Raw genomic sequence first — 17,559 nt, forward strand, 5'->3', positions numbered from 1 at the left:
ATATACACTTATATTACATTTTCAACATTTAAAACGTCATATTAAATCATTTAAAGTAGCTCCACTTACAACTGTTGATTGCTCAAATGAATCATCTCTGAATAGTAAAACAAATATTTGAGATATTAGACAAATATCAGATCAAAAAAAAAAGTCTAACTTTTAGAAAAATTTTATATAAATAATATATGTAAGTGTTCAAATTAATCGCAATCGATTCAATAGAAGGAACATGGAACATTTTTCAACAAGAACTAAAATAGTTAAGCAAGAAAAACCCTTAACATGTGATAAATTAAGTCATCAATGAAAGCAAACTTTAAAAAAAAAAACTCGAACGATAAAGACATTAAGCCAAACGAATTAAATTTCCAGTATTGGAACCAATATTAAAAATATAATTTAAATTTCAGGATAACTCAGAAGTATAAGAATATGGCTATTGAAAATAATATACTTAATGCCATAGCTAACAACTAATTGCATTTATAGTTAAAGCTACAAATTTCCGACATTGAAAAGTCACATAGTACCAACAAGTTTTGATGTGAGCTGTGTGCAAATGTTTCTGCTGTCCGAAGAGAATGTTCTATTTGTTGTTTTTGAGGTTGGTATCTGCGCGTCGAGCTGCCAATTGCCAGCGATGCTTATTTGTTTAATCGACCAACAAGAGCGTTGGCCACAAAAAACGAAACCAGCTGAAAAGCAAGACCAAAACATCGAAAACTGTGCGCCTTTTTGTTATGGAGTGTCCAGTTGTTGTTTGGCTCTTGTTGAATGGCGACTTTTATGCGTTTTATTGCCGTTTCTCGTTGTTCGCTTTGCATGGCGTGAATGTTGCCCGATCGGAAAGATACGAGTTTCTGGCCCCCCAAATGCAATCTACATGCAGCCACAGCAGCAGCAGCAGCAGCGTGTTCGTGACGTTCACACCCAAAAGAGCAGTTATTAGGTAATTGAATGGAACACATGAAACTCTTATATAAGAGCCGACAAAAACGACACAACACCCAAACAAAACACAATCATAACGACCAGCTGAAGCAGCCAAAAAATATAGTTTTTCGCTTTCTAAAAAAACAAATTTTATGGAATTTGATTTGTCATAGAACTAAAATTGTTTGTCAGCTGTTCATTAAATTGTTGTAAATGTTGTGGAGAAAAGTTTGCTTTGATATTCCATGTATTCATTTGAATATTTTAGTTTCGACTCGAGTTCGCCGAAATGATTTTGCACAATTTTTGTCAAAGCGTTTTGTTGTCAAACATTTTAATGCAAAAAGTTTTGTACAAACATTTTGAATGTCTGCAGAGAGAAGTATAAATGTAAATGTGTACCTAACATGTGCTGTATACAACATCATAAACGTGCCGCAAATTGAGTGGCAAACAAACTAAGAACTAAAGTGAAAGAGGGAAAAGCAACAAAAAGAAGCCGCAGCTACTGAAGCATGTTTCAGCTTTTTTTCAACACACACACATTCCTCTATATATGTTATAATTGCAATTGCCTCTCAGATGGCCGCCATAGATAAAACAGACTTGCAAATATTTCTATTAAATTGCCAGCACATATTGTGCATACCCTGTAAATACAGCAGACAGAGAAAGGCAAGTTTTCGCTTTGATATATACAAAACTTCTACTGGCCTTCGTTAACTTTATACTATAAATATCCATAGACCATCTGCTAGTCGTAAACTCTTTGAGCATAATTACTTATTCATTGCCAGCAAAGCTGCAGCAAAATCTTGCTGTTTTATGTGCATTTTCCTCACAATTTTCCCTACGCTTTTCCACAGCTTTTTGCTTCATGTCGACCGCAAAACCCGAGACTCAAGCGTCGAATTTTAAAGAGCATTCTTATTGCAGTTGTTGGTTTTGTGTCCGCAAAACAAATTAAAACATTTCGCACTAATAATGTTATTAAATGCATAGCTGAATTGTGCTGTTTGCGGCTCTTGCAATGCAGTTAATGCCACTTGCAACAAGCAAAAACAGCTTGCCACAAAAAAAGAAAACATTCAGCCCATTTCGGATTTCCACTCAACTCCTGATGGCTCAATTAATTGCCAAAGTTATTGTTGTAATGCGTATTGCTGACGTCGTTGTTTATGGTCTCAAATTAATCACATCATAATCAATTGCTGATTGCCCATTTTCCCATTTCTCTTCCATCGCTAACCAAATTGGGCGTTGGGCTTAGAAAACAATCAACGAAAAATAGCATCAGAAATTACGAAAAGAGCTTATGCAGCATTAAAGCTGATTATCGACTGCATTTTCATATGCTAATTAATCATATTGAAAGCAATGACAAAAAAATAGAAAAATGTAAATTTTCAAATCCTAATTAATATTCATTCACGCTATTTCGGTGTAAAAGAATAAATCTAAATTAATTCCATTTGCAGCGAAACGAATAAATAATAAGCTCACTAGCCACAAAGAATGTGTAATAGTCAGCTGTTTAGATGGAATATAAATGTAATATATGGTAAAACTAGTAATAAACTACAGCCGAGTGTGAGATACCCGCTGCTCATTGTGTATTAAGATCTACCAAATGAAAAAAATTAAAATATATACCAAATTATATATCTGGTATATTAGCATAGTGATACATGTAAAATATACCATATATTATTATAGTACTACATGTTAAAATATACCATAGAGTGCAACATATAACAAATTATATATCTAACTCTTATTGATCCATGTGTTTATTCGGACAGATGGATATATCGACTAGGCTCTTGACTCTGATCAAGAATAGATGCCTCCGTCTGCCTGTTACATACATTTCCTGGATCCACAAAGTTGTAATACCCTTCTACCCTATGGCATTACTTTCTTCCCAACGAAAAATTGCTTACAAGTGAAAACTTAATTGATATGTTTCTAATAAAAGTATTCCTCGGAGCTCAGCTCCTATTACAGCGATCGCTGATGTTAAGTTCTATCAGATTTAAGCTTAATTTAAAATCATTATGTTTACACCTTGCTGTAGCCATAAGCTGCTTTATAATGAATTAATGAGCCAAGTTTTGCAACTAGTCAAAGCTTCAATTTCAGCAGTTTTTCTGGAATTTAAAGTGCCAACTGATCAGCATTGAGTTTGAGAATCTCAAGTGTGGAGCCATGGCTAATACAGCTAGTTGGCAGCTGTTTAACCGTTTTGGATTTGTCTGTGGTCAGTGACCCAGGCAAATGGCTAGAGAGTACCGATTCCCCATTCCTCCGGAACTCTAAGATGAAGCGAAAAAAAACATAGAAAACAAAAAACAAACATGTTTTAAAGCCCGTCGCAAGACGAGAGAGAAACATAGAAGAGAAGAAGCTATTAAACTATGTGGCCTGCTACAATTTAATGCCTTCGGGCTGGGGCTGCGACTGCGAGATGAGAGGTTGGGGTAGCTGTGCCAGCAAAAAGACATTAACCGTATGAATATGAATGCTCGTTAACAGAGAGTGAGTGAGATAGAGAGAGAGAGCGGTGGCGAGTTTGCGTGTTAAATGCCATCACAAAGATGGATAACCAGAACAAGCACAAGCACAAGAGGTGAACTTATAGAACGCACCAGGTAAATACGCTTACATATAATTTTCATCCATTGGGCGTAATTAAGTTCGGCCAAGACAAACGCGATCGGCAAGTTCGTTGTTTCAGTCTTTCGTTTCGTTTCGTTTGGAGAAATCTGTCCCTCATTACAAGACACAAATGGATGCTACCGGAGCGTAAGTAAACTACATAATGAAGGTGCGTTCACATCGAAATTAATTCAACCTCTACTAGAATGTCCGTTTCTTGATTTGCATGCGTGTGAAACTTAAAGGGAACTTGTCTCACATTTGGCTAAATTATTTAATTAAGTACTCACATTTCCGCAGCGAAAGAATCACTCAATGTTAATGCCAGCCAACCGCCTGCAATGAGAAAAAAGTCGAAAGAACAGAAATGAGTGTAAAGTATAAAGAAATTAACACAAATACGCAGTGAGAATCCATTAAATTGTGAGTACAACTAAAAGAAAAAAGAGAATTTAATGATTGCTCATAAGCCAAAATGCCAGCAGCACAATCTTAATAGCAATCCATTAACAGTCTTGTTCCAGTTACTAACAAAAAAGAAAAATGAGAAAATACTCAGAAATAAAAATATGCACATGTTTTGCTCAAGTCACGTACATACGTAGAGAAGGAGTCTCATGTCTTCAATTTAAAATAGTGAAATGAAAAGACGCACTCAACTCAATCAGTCCAAACAAGTTTTGGGAGTTGCGTCGAAAAAGTTCTAAAGAGGAGCCATCCAAAAAGAAATGCGAGTATGTGAACATGTTTGTGCCTCGGCAGCTGTGAAAGATTTATAGTTAATCTGCTCAGTACTCAACTATCGATGCACAGCTAACAGATACTCTGCAAGCAGCAGAAAATTTTAATAAAGCGGCATTTTTTACTGTCACAACTTTTATTTCATTTTTTGAGGGTGCTTAAGCTATTTATAACACAACTGAATGAATTTCACTTAAAGGGTCTTTAACTTTTAAGCTTCACACAATTTCAGATTGCAAACTTCTTTGTTGTATACTCACTAAAAATTAAGTATTCTTAATTTAATCCACCAAAAATTTAAGTTTTGAAGGAATTTGTTTTAATTATATGCTTTATTTTAATACTTGATCTAAAAAATTGTCATTTCAAGATTTTAAAACCATTTTCCATTTTATGATTGTATTTTTATTTGATTCTTCTATAAAATTAATCAATTTCAACTGAACTTTTATGTTTTATTGCCTTTTGATTTGTTTTGCATAAAAAATTATCATTCTTAAAATAATTTCCTTATCTACTGTTTTCTTTCATATTTTAATGTCGTTCGTTGTATTTTTCGCTTTTTCTAAAATATCTATATATAATCAATTCGAACTGAACTTCTTTATCATCTGTATATTTTAGTTTTTATTGCCTTTTATCCTAGATATAATTGAATTTATTTGTATAAAAAAATAATCTTTCTAAAAAGAATTTCTTCAGCTACTGTTTTCTATTAGTTCTTCTTTTCTAATAATATATTCAACTAAACTTGTTTATCCTCTGAATATATTAGTTTTCAGTGTCTCGTCTCTTAGCTATAATTGATCATTCCGAACTGAACTTGTTTGTATTCCTCATATTTTAGTTTTTAATGCTTTTGCTTTTTATGCGTCTGCTTTGATTGATCTCATTTGCATGACGTTGATTAAATTTTACTCTAACAGTGGCTCACATTTGTATCTCCATCATATCAACTGCAAAATCTGCACACTCTCTCTAAAAGTTTAACTCTCACTCTGCGTCTTGGGAAATGAAATCAGTAGTTCTTTTATAATGCCGACATATCTGTGCTGCATCTACTATGAAGTATAAAGTTTGCATCGGCAATTGTTTAAACAAAATGCTGATTCAAACTTTGGTTTTGCATGTGGATCAGCAGCAGCACCCGAAGCAGCATCTCCAGCAGAAGCATGCTGGCAACAATTTGCTTGTATCTCGAGACCTCCATATATCAAGCGCTAATTAAGCACCCACCGCAGCGTCTGACAAACTGGTGGGGGGAAGCATGGGAAAGAGTCGAAAGCAAGTCTATGACTAAAACTACGACCGACTGCAGCAGCAGCAGCAACTGAGGTAAAAGTTTTAGTTGAAGCGAACGTTTGTGGCCACGTCAAACTGTGTGCAGCAGGGAAAAGTTGCAACTGAAAAGCGAAAAGAACTAAAAGTGGGTAGCAAAATTAAATTAAACGCAAGTGTGGGAATATCACCTCAAGCGTAAAGTAATAAGAAAATTTTGTGGGCTGTGCTGCGAGGCAACGAAGCGTTCAGCTTTAAAGACAGGCAGACAGGCACACATTTTACACACACAGGTTGCGTAGGCCTGACACATGTGTCAAGGTTGGCCAAAAGTCTTCTAAGAAAGTGATTGAAACGGACCCCAAAAAAAATAGTTTCAGCAAATTTTACCGCCAAGCGTGGCAAGAACTTGCTGACAATTATCCGAGCTGAGATGTGGCAGACATATTGGAATTTTTATTGCCATAAGTGGAACAGACATAAAGAAGAAGGACGTGCTTGCCACACACAGACGCACACACACATTATGCAAGTTGCAATCTCTCAGTTGTTTCCACAGTTGAATCAACAACAATAGCTTCACTGCAACTGCTGAGCAGATTTCCTCTCTTCTGGCTCCGCTCTGAAGTAAAGTAAGTAAAGTAAAGTAATTGTTGGCAAAAGTTATAACTGCAGCAGCAAGATTGAAATGAAGCTGCGGCAGCATGAATTGATTGGACAGAAGAGAGCCCAAAAAGCGAACCAAGTACAAAATTCAATTGATTTTCCATCAATGGGAACAACATGTAGCTACAGCTACAACTACAACTACAACAACAACAATAATAACAGCAAAACATGTAGCTATGGTCATGTCGAAGCTCTGTCTGACACACACACATACACACAGACTCCCACACACATTTACTGACTGCCACACAAAACCCATCAAAACGAGCATTGAAACCCAAGCAAAAAAAACCCTATGGGGCATTTATTACACATGCAAAGAGGGATGCAGAAAGAGGTGTGGAGAAAAAAGGGGGTAAAAACGGGAAAATGTTTATGCCTTGACCATTGAATTTGTGTACCGAAAATTTAATTTTCCATGAAATACAATTTCGCTCTTCTCTTCTTTTTTTCCTAGAAATCCTTTTTGGCTGCAAGGCGACTACTGTCTGCGTGTGTGTATGATTTGGATGTATGTGTGCGTGCGTGTGTTTGTATTAATAGATTGCATGCCCCCCAAAAACTGGCCCGCGGTATGGGATACACTATAAATGGAAATTCACAATTTACAATTTCGATTTAACGTATTATATTTACAGACAATTTCAATGTTGAGCCAGTTATTTATGTTATTTATATTATTTACATTTGCCGCCTGCGATAATAAACGTTTAAAATGCGCCACACACACACACCCAAACACTCGCACAATATTTTAATCTTGAAATAAATATTTATATTTAAGCTGCATATTTCATTTCACATTCGTGTATAATGACTTGCAATTAAATACCTTCCGAATTTAATTCGTTTCAATTGCTGCAAAACAAGCAAACTGCGAGCATCTGTACACACAGTGCCAGACAACAGACATCGAGCACTGGACACTGGACACTGGAGACGGACACACGAGACACTTCATTATGTGCGAAACCCAAAGCAAACAGCACATGAAATGCGAAAAGTTGAAGGCATTAATACCCTCAAAGATACTTATCGCCGCAGCACAGCATTCGCTTCTTTCTATACAAGCTATTCTCATATAGTATTTCAACAACAACAAAAAAATGATTTTTTTATAGAAAACATTCTATATACACACATATATTTACTGCAGAATTAAATTTACGGAAAATACGTTTAAAATACGTCTTTGTGCTACAATATTTGTGAAAACAACGAATTATAAAAGGAACTGAAATTATTCTGAAGTATAAACTAAAAGTTATATATTAGCAGCATGAAATTGTCTTTAATATTGTCATTCTAAACAATTCATCATATATTTTTGTTCATTTTTCATTTTATTGTTTTTTCTTTATTTCATATTTCGTATTTTATTATACTAACGTTTTGAACTCGCAAATCAGAAGAAAATACACAAAGACAAGATGGAAGGTGAATATTTTACAACGATAACCTATTTGAATCAGTTATTATTTTTCTGACAATAAATATTATATATACACATATATTCTTTAATCTCTAAAGTTATTTTTGAAGTTAATTTATTTTAAATAAATTTTGTTATTTTATTTATATTTTTATGCAGTAGACAACACTCAATCTTTTTTAGTTGTTTAGTGATCTCTTATAATCTTCTTAAATGTACATTTTTATAAAGTTATTTTCTTTATTACATGTTTTCCTAATCTTAGAATTATAGTTTATTTCTGAACTATTTCCATTATAACTCTCAAGTCCTCTCTCAAATATGTGATATGTATTTGTGGAATTATCCTCAATAAGCTGCATAAATAGTATTTTTATTCAATCACTTGAAAGGGCCAATAAAAATTAATCAAACATTGAAATTCTATTACGGCTGTCGCAATATCAATAGAAACCCTAGATATCCGTCTCTGTCTCTGTCTGTCATGCGATTCTGGGAGGCACTTTTTAATATGGCAAAAGGCATAAAGTCTCGCATGCTCGTATTCTGTCAAAAGGGTATAAAAATCAACTTTGATTAACTGCCGCCACTTGGCGTGGTTTTTATCCTTGGCCTCCTCCGCAGCCGTTTCGCCAAAAAAAAAAAGGAGCCACGTGACCGCGTCGGGATGCAGCAGTTTAAGACGAACATCACGTACGGCACATCAAACACTTTTGAAAACTGTTCTCGCTCTCGGGTCCGAGAAATGCGAAATGACAAACATTTTAACGGCTGTGTAGAATGTGCGGCGCCTGGAAAATGGCAGCTTTTCAATGTCTGCGACGTGACATAAATTAAATTCTTGCCATTAATTGCAACACAGCGGGGTGGCAGAAGATACAAGCAAAATTGTATCTCTCGTTACTTGTTACTTAATAGATGACGTCACTAATGTCATCGGTGCCAAAACTTTATCCATTGCATGACACAAAAGTTGCGCGAAGAAAACATCTGCAAAAGCTGCAAGTTAAGCGAGGGCCAAACAATTGAAAAAGTATTTCAATTTGTAAGGCCAAGATGAAAACATTGTAAATAAGATTTCAGTTGCGAGCGAGAGAAACTAAACTTCAATCCATTCAAGTCAATGCCAAACGTTAAAGTTTCCCAGAAACTTGCCTTCTTAAAAGTAATTCAATTTCAAGTATCATTCGACTGATGCCAACTGCTGTTATCTCGTCCAATGCATTAAAAAAGTGATACTCCCAACAGTTTTGCGACAGCAAAAAAACAACTGAAATACAATTTAAATATATAATTTATGTATCATTTTTGCAATTGCGAATTGTTCACAGTACGCAGAGTATTCTCTTCAGTATTTCGCACATATGTTGTTCTCATTTTTTTCACGCTCTCTTTTTCCTCTACTCGATGATATCGATGTGCAGTCATTCATGAATGTGAATGTTGAAAGTCCATGAGTGTCCGTGTATCTGTGTTTTGACACTCCACTCCGCCGTGAAGCTTGCACAATTTGCAGTGCACATATTTACATATTTTGCATGAATGATTTCAGCTCAACAATTGGCAGAATCATAAAAAAATCATAAAACCATTTACTCTGCATTTTTACCGAAACTAGCAACAACACAAGCGGAAAGTGACAGCTTGGAGTTGCACCTTAAAAAATGTATAAACTAATGCAGTTATTTTTTTTTACGGACTGTTACTTAAGGGAGATCAATGTTAATAAAATATTTAATTCGCCCCAAAGAACCTTTTCTAATAATAAAAGGAATATAATTTAAAATGTTTTTTTTTTATTTTACTGCTGTCTGACACTTTTACTTTAAATGTTAAAAGATATGAGTGAATGATGTAAATAAAATATTTATTTCGCTTTTTTAATCACTAGTAAGATCTTCCCAAAAAATATAAATTTATTGTGAAGCAGCTTTCAAAGCTGTCATAAAAACATGTAGCAAAAACAGAAGATATTTTTACTGAATATTAACAAAGATCAATACTCAGTATCGGTTAATATTTCAGTCATATTTTCAAAATTTATTTGAGCAGCTCTTGAAGCTGCCTTTTCATAAACATCTATCAAATATTGCAGATTTTTACGTATAATATGAAGAGAGATAAATGTTATTATAATATTTGATCTCCTTTTAAACCGTATCTAAAAATGTCTGTTGGTATATCTCAAATTGATAGAATTTAATATAAAATTTGTTTCAGAGCTGGAATGTATGGAACATTGCAAATATTTTACCGAATGCTTCGTTATAATACTTAATTCGCCTTTTATACCTTCCCCAATAATCGTAGTAAGCTCTTCTCAAATAGTCGTAATTTAAAATGAAATTTATTTCAGCAGCTCTCAAAGCTCTACACATCTCATTTAATCAGAATTCGAGAGCACTTGCATATTTAGCAGCTCAAGCAAAGCGCATTGAAGTACCAAGCAGCATGCAGCAAGTGGAAAGTGGCAAGGGAAAGAGGCAGCAGTCAGTGTCATTGAGAGTTATGTAAGTGGGAAGAATGCTCAGTTGTGTCCAAGCTCACGGCCCGCATAAGTAGGCAACAATTTAAGTGCAAAGCCCAATGAACATAACAACTAAGTGGCCAACAGCAACACAAACAATGAAAACACTTGAGAAATGTTGCACAAATGCAGCTGCAGCTACAGCAGCAACAACTGCAACATTATCTAAGCAGACTACAAACTAAGCCAGCGACTTGAGTCCCAAATGGCTGAGCTTGGATGTGGCCTGAACTATTGTGTGTTGGTGTGTGTGAAGGCGTGAAAGTGCAACTGAATGATACAAGTTTCGAGAGCCGAAACGTTTTCGGACTGCGGCTTACACTCTCGATCTCTCTCACTCGCTCTCACTCTCACTGCGGTCCCTTGACCGAATTGCAGCTGACCAACAACAAAACGAATTCATTCTAGTGCTCTTTGTTTGGGTTTAGGTTTGGGATTTTGTTGTGTTGCCTGTTTATGTGCTTTTGCGCTATTTCATTTGGCAGCCAACCCAATACTTAGTCCTGCGGCACAATTCGCGCACATAAAGATTTAAGGACCAAGGCACGTTTCGCATTCGCTCCAAATGCGTGTAAATAGCTTTCACTTGCTGCAGTCGCAGCACAAAATGGGAAACTGCGAAATGAAAATGAAACTAAAAACGCTGCTCGACTGTTAAATAGTTAAGAGCGCCGCCCAAAAATTCTCATTCCATCCATTGCCATCTAGCGCAAATGTTAAATGTTTGCATTTATAAACGTGACGGCGTCCATAAAATGTTGCCCGAAAAAAGGAAAGAACGGGAAGGGCAGAGCGCGAAAAAAGCAAAAAGGATAATGGCAACTGCAAAATTCAACGCTACAGAGAAGAGGAGGGGAGAGAGGAAGCAGTTACCAGCTGGCTGGCAGCTGAACTCCTCGTAAAAGCGAAACATAGAAAAAATGTAATAACAAAGTTTGTAGGCCCCTCGGTTTGCGTTTGCGTTTATTACGCGACTCCAACTCCCAACTCCAACTCAACTCGATTCGGTTGCGAGGGCAATTACTTAGACTCGCACTTAGTTACTACAAATACAAAAGCACCATAAATGGCACCAGCTCAACAAATGCTAATGCGTGAGCACAAAGAGCTCAAAGACCTCAATACACATACAGCTATATAATACGACTATGTAGTTTCCCCTTTGGGTTTTAACAAATCTGTGCAAAGTCATAGTTCAGAGGGTTGTTCAATGACTTATCGAAACAGCCAGCGGAGAGGGAAAAGCAACTTGTCAATAAAGTTTCATGCAAGATGACTTTCAAGTCGTTAAGTCAATGGCTTCAAATTGGTTCAGCATCATAATTCAACAGCTAATTGAGCTGATTTGCGTTGGCTTCAAGAGGAAGTTGTTTATAATTCAGCATGTGAAATAGCAAACAAAGTTTCTTTAATATGTCTAGCCAACAATAAAAAAACAAAGTTGAATTAAAACCAACTTTTAAGTAAGTCTTAATATGTAGCTAAGTACTCTTCCAATAGTTTGCAGATAATGTAATCAATTCTGGGCAAACATTTAATAGGTTTATGGCACTCTTATGGTGCCACCCTCGTTTATATCCTGCAGCTTATAATGTATGCATATTTAGCTCATTGGCTTTGCACGCTTCACTGAATGTCCTGTCAGACATTTATGTTGTGACAGCTGCCATGCCGGGCTTTACCTTACTTTTATTTTTTGGTTTTTTTTTGCAGCTGCGTCGCACACAGACCAAAAATGAAATTTAAATATGCAAGGTAATGAAATGTAATAAAAAGTAAAAGCCTAAAGAACTGCCATCTCGGAACTCGGAGCTCGCAACTCGCAACTGGCAACAACAAGGCCATTAATAATGCTTAAAATCTAAGACCTGGCAAATTGGTTTAGCCCACAAAACGACAGCAGAAGCAAGAAAAAAAGTGCCGCAAAAGCAGCAGCCAAAAATGTCGCAGTTAATTATGATGCCTAAGCCGAATGGGGGTTTTCATTATCTCTCTCTCTCTCGCTTTCGCTTTCCCTCTTACTCTTTCTCCCTCTCTTTTGCTCCCACACACGGTTGGGGTTACTTTACCTGCCAGTGCGTTAATAATTTAGTGCAACCGCAGAAAACTCTGCCACAAAACTGAAACTAAACAACAACAAAAAAAGTGCCTCAAAATGCTTTGTGTAATGGATTTATAATAAAGGAGCAGCCCTATATAGTATTATATGTATGTGTCCAGTCAAACTATATATTTTTCAGCATAAAGTTGCTACTCGTCTCACAAATGTTTGAAATGAATGAGACTGACTAAAAATGGAAATGAAAATTTATTTGATTTTTGCCAACACGAGAATCACATTAAAATTGACTTTAATGCGACCAAGCATCCTGTATAGTTAATGTGTGTGCACCACACACACACACACCAACACACACACAGCTAGCGGACAATTGTTGAGCAAATATTCTGGACACCTGATGGGCCCTCAAGTTGGTTTAATTAAACATAATGTGCAGTCCGGCCATTTGCCCGGGACAGTTATCAGCCTCGGGCCCGAAGCAATTTTAAATGCCAAAGGACCTTTTTTTGGAGTATCTATACCCTGTAACCACACTTAAACGCAAAAAGGGTCAGCTGATTGTCTTATCTACAAGTGGTACATACACTTTATCTAGATTGTAGCTGCCTGCTTCTAGGGTATCTTGATCTGCCACAGCTTCGGTAGTTGCTATTTTTAGTTGCTTTACTTTTTCATCTTTTGCCTCTTTTTGTGTTTTTTTGACTGTGCGCCTAAAAGCAAACATTCATTTGGAATTTGTTTAGGCAGCATCATGTTTCAAATTTTATTGGCATATTTAACGTAAATTAAATGGTGCGGAAAGTAACACTCCACCCCTTCCCCCTCCTACACATACTCCTACTTGAGTGGAGGAGTGCTCGCACACGTTGCGTATACGCAATTTGTATGCCATTAGAGCGAGCGCATTGAGGCAGTAACAACAAAGCGAAGCGAAGCAAATGGAGATGGAGATGGAGAACAAAAAGGAGCAGGAGAGAAAAACAAATTACATTAATTGCTTACAAGCGCAATCCAGAAAGCAACCCCCTCAATTCCCCCCCTCACACCATCCCCCTTGAGCCATCTTTTGTGCTACGCATATCCTTCTTATGCCTCTGATGACTGCCATCCCTCATTATGCTGCTCTTTCTTATTTTCTTTCTTATTTTTAACATATTCATTTGTTTGGCCAGTTTCTTTGTCCCTCAACTCTCTCTCTCTCCCTCTTCCGTTCTCCCCAAGCACTTCGAAATGAATTCAATTGTAAATTTTTCAATTTTCCAAGGCTCTTCCTTGTTTATTTTCCAGCAACAGCTGCCTCCCCCAATCGAGAGGGTCGCTTCCCTTCCCTCTCTCTCTCACTCTATCTTTATCGTTCGAAGTGATTCATTGTTTGATAATTGCGTTCAATCTATTCAGCAATTGATTCCATAATGAAATGCTCAATGCAAAAATTTTGAAATATTTTCCAATGAAATTAATTAAAATGCAAATTAATTTGCAATTAAAAGGCAAGCACAAAATTTCTCTCTTTTATATTTTCGATCTCTCTTTTGACATCGTAAGCAGTTTTCCATTAAATCACATTGCATCGATGTCTGTAGTTATATATCTGCACTATATATCGATATCAAAATGTAAATCAGCTCAGCTTGTGCATAATTATTACAAACTCACACATTACTATTTGGCTTTGGGTTTTGCTTTTGCTTTTGTTTTTCAATTAATTAATGCTTATGATGTAAATCATCACTTCAATGGAAGTTCATTAAAATGATTTATTACACAATTTTAATACGCTTCAATTGCCATAAGGGAAATGTTTATAATTTTCTGCAAAATTATTTGTTTTCCATCTTTAATTGGCGTTTATTGCATTCATCGATTGCCACATTACTTGTGTTTATATTTAGTTTCTGTTAAATGTTGACTTATTGGCATCGAATCAAATGTCATGCTGACGTCCTACATTTACTATATTTAAATGGCCTTCATGCTCATTTGACTACGCGTTACAGTTTATCTTTAAATCAATGATTAATAATTGAATGCTTAGCTTATGAATTTAATTATAGTTATACAAATTGTTACACACTCTTAAAATTTGCATTTCAATCTGAATTTAATAAATTATTAAATTTATTATCTAACATTTAATACCAATTTATTTATATTGCAATGAATTTAATTTTTAATATAAATGTAGTTTTAATAATTGTCATAAGTTCTTTTAATATTCAAACTTTCATAGCACTTTATGAAATTTCAAATGTCTTATCCTACGTTTAATACCAATTTATTTATTCTATTGATTTACCTGTCAAATTCATTTTACTTTTATACAATAATTTCTTTTAATATGGGGATTTTAATATCATACATTTAATATCAAATTTTTTATATATTTGCATTGCTAATAAATTGAATTTTTTTCCTTTCTTAACACTTTATTTTATCTTATGTATTTTTAAATTTTATAACTTATAAACTTATTTTAATATTTCAATTTCCTTAACATTTTATTGAAATTTATGTGTTATAAAATGAATCGTTTGTTATCATATATTTGATACCAATTTACTTAGTTTTGGTAGACATTAATCTGATCAAATCTTTTCTTATTTTATTGTTTTAAAATTTAAACTTTCTTATCACTTTATTTCAGCTCAAGAATTTATAAAACTCATCAATTATTATCCTGCATTTAATGCCAATTTCTTTGGAGTTTGGAAAATGTTTTCTCATTTTTATTGCTTAGTATTTACACTTTGTTATCGTCGAATCTCGCATTATCCCTGCCGTATCTTCCGATCTCTCTTGCAGCTGTTTCTCTTATTTGTTCGTCACATGATTTCGACTCACACTAATTCCCCACCTCTGGTTTTGTCTTATTCTTTCGTGTGGTTTTCCTGCCACAATTCGCAATCACTAAGCTGATGAAATATCGAGATACATCGAGATACATCTCATGGTATCCATGACCACATAAGTACGTGCAATGAGAGGGACGAAAGTATTTGTCGGATAAACAATGCGAATAATCATGCGAGTGCCAGAGTATGGGAATATATGTACATACATATGTACATATGTATGAATGTTATGTGGAGGGAACCAACAAAATGGCAATAATCGCATTACCGTTAGTCAAATCCACTTAAATGGAAATCAATCAGGGCCATTATCTAGCCGAGAACAACAACAATCTGGGCAATCAGCAAAGATTTATACATAACATATCGAGGAGTATATGGAGAAAAAAAGCATAGGCAAAGAGCAGCAAAAAGGTTGAAGCCAAAGTGAAAAAGCAGCTAACGACGAGGCCCCAAGTTCGAGTGCCAAATGGGAGTTGGGAGTTGTTGGGAGTCGCATATGTTGTTGGGATCAGTCAGCGCGATAGCAATCGACTGGCAGCAAGTGGTTGCAAGTCAAAGGTTAATCACCCCCAACACACACGCACACACACACACACACACACCTAAGAGGAGGAGAATTGTCAGACGGTGTAGAACATTGGTTCTAGCTCCCTGACTAAGGCTGAAGCCAAGAGTGCAGGTTTGCCCAACCCTCGAAGCTTTTTGCAAAATGGCGCACACACACACACACATACTATATATGCACACTCATGTGTGTGTGTGCTAAGCACTCTGTGAATGCGCCCAAGTTCTCGATTTGACTCCAACTGAACTTTTGCGTGTTTCAATACCATAAATTCTGCATGCCTGTCTAAGCAGCAACAATAACAGTCACCGACCGGGGGATAGTCGAGGGGTTAAAGGGAAAACACTATGTATGTGTGTGTGTGTGCCAAAGAGTTTCAGTTAAACTTTGCGGCTTAGTAAAGCATAAAACATTTCCAATTGCATTATTGTTGCCAACTTTTTGCAACAAAGTTATACACATTTATTTAATTTTTAGTATTTGTTCTTTTTCCTTTTTTTTTTTTTTTAAAGAGGAATTCAAATCCGACGCTAAAATCTCTTAGATCCAATCAGCGAAAGTGCCGGAAACTCTTGAAGCAACCAAACTGACAAATGACTGACAGCTTGCCGCGTGCAAAGCGATGAATCATCCCCTGATAGAATCATCATTAAAACAGCCCCCAACTCCAACTTCCAACGTCAACTTCTAACTCTTGCCCCAAGAGAGAAGGAGAGTGGAAATGAATGAAGTCCAAGTTCTAAGCGTATTTTAGCACACAATCAAAATACATACGAAATGAGCTGCTGATTATTTTTTCATTAGCACGCAAACAATTTCATATTATAATGGAGACTTTCGGGTTTGGGGTTGAGTTCTTCAGTTTTTGTTGGGTTGCGTGTTTCTTTTATTTTTTGGGGGTTTCTTCATAAAGAAAATGTCACAGTTCATTTTTATTTATTGGCATTAGTTTCTCTCTATCTGTGGGGTGGCGAATGATTCATTTGACTTTGTTTTTATAGGGGGAAGAAGTTCCAAAACATAAAAACGCCAAACACAAAAAAAAAGCGAAAGCTGAAATTGAGAAAAAATGTAAAGCTAAGCTCAGTGCACACAACGTAAACATTTGTTTGTAGCCTGCCTGCCTTTGATGCAGTTTGTCAAAGGACTAACACACACACACACACACAGACGCTCCCATTCACACACATAGAGAGTGAAGAAGAGGAAGAGAGCGAGAGAGAGTGCTATACACCCTCGCAGACCAAAAAGGCACAGCACCCCTTTTGCCTATTTTATAATAGAATTTAAATGCAACTCTTGCGGCAAGCAAAGCCCAACACAAACTTCACTCTCCTTCTCTCTCTCTCTCTCTCTCTCGGTTTTTTTTTTGCTCTCTCTCGTTCTGTTTTTGTGTGTGCTAAGCGCAGCATAAGCGCGTCAACAGCAAGAACATCGTGTATTTGCCGGCATTTGCCACCCGAAAAAAGGACGAGCTGCCGTCGAGCTTGCCGCATGCCGCATATTGATTTTTGTCAGGGTCGCATCAACCACCGTTGCGCCCCTCAGTGCCTGACTCTATGGGGGGTGGGAGGGTTGTTTTTCCAACACAGCATAACGGTAAATGCAATCTGCGTGTGGCACAAACACAATCACAAGCCGTGACCAGCTGTTTTTCGCTTTATGTGTGTTTTTGTGGATTGCATGTGGACCGCGTGTGGATTGCAAACCAACGATCGCCTTTGCCATCCGATTGAGGTTGCTTATGATATGCAAATATTTGGTCACTCCAAATGAGGCACACACACACACACCCCCCGCAAAACACACACACATAATCATAGAGTGTACGCATGC

The 17,559-nt window shown here is 36.3% G+C and overlaps 1 protein-coding gene across 3 annotated transcripts in view; it reads right to left on the bottom strand.

The window, feature by feature from the left end:
• LOC132788511 (protocadherin-like wing polarity protein stan) overlaps positions 1 to 17,559 on the bottom strand; it is a 63,977-nt gene that overhangs the window by 32,141 nt on the left and 14,277 nt on the right. For all 3 annotated transcript variants that reach the window (XM_060795963.1, XM_060795966.1, XM_060795965.1), the window contains one exon: positions 3,885 to 3,930. The gene's annotated coding sequence lies outside the window, so the exon portion shown is untranslated. The remainder of the gene's footprint in view (positions 1 to 3,884; positions 3,931 to 17,559) is intronic.

The sequence above is a fragment of the Drosophila nasuta genome, chromosome 3 (assembly GCF_023558535.2).
Source record: "Drosophila nasuta strain 15112-1781.00 chromosome 3, ASM2355853v1, whole genome shotgun sequence".
Classification (NCBI taxonomy): Eukaryota; Metazoa; Arthropoda; class Insecta; order Diptera; family Drosophilidae; genus Drosophila; species Drosophila nasuta.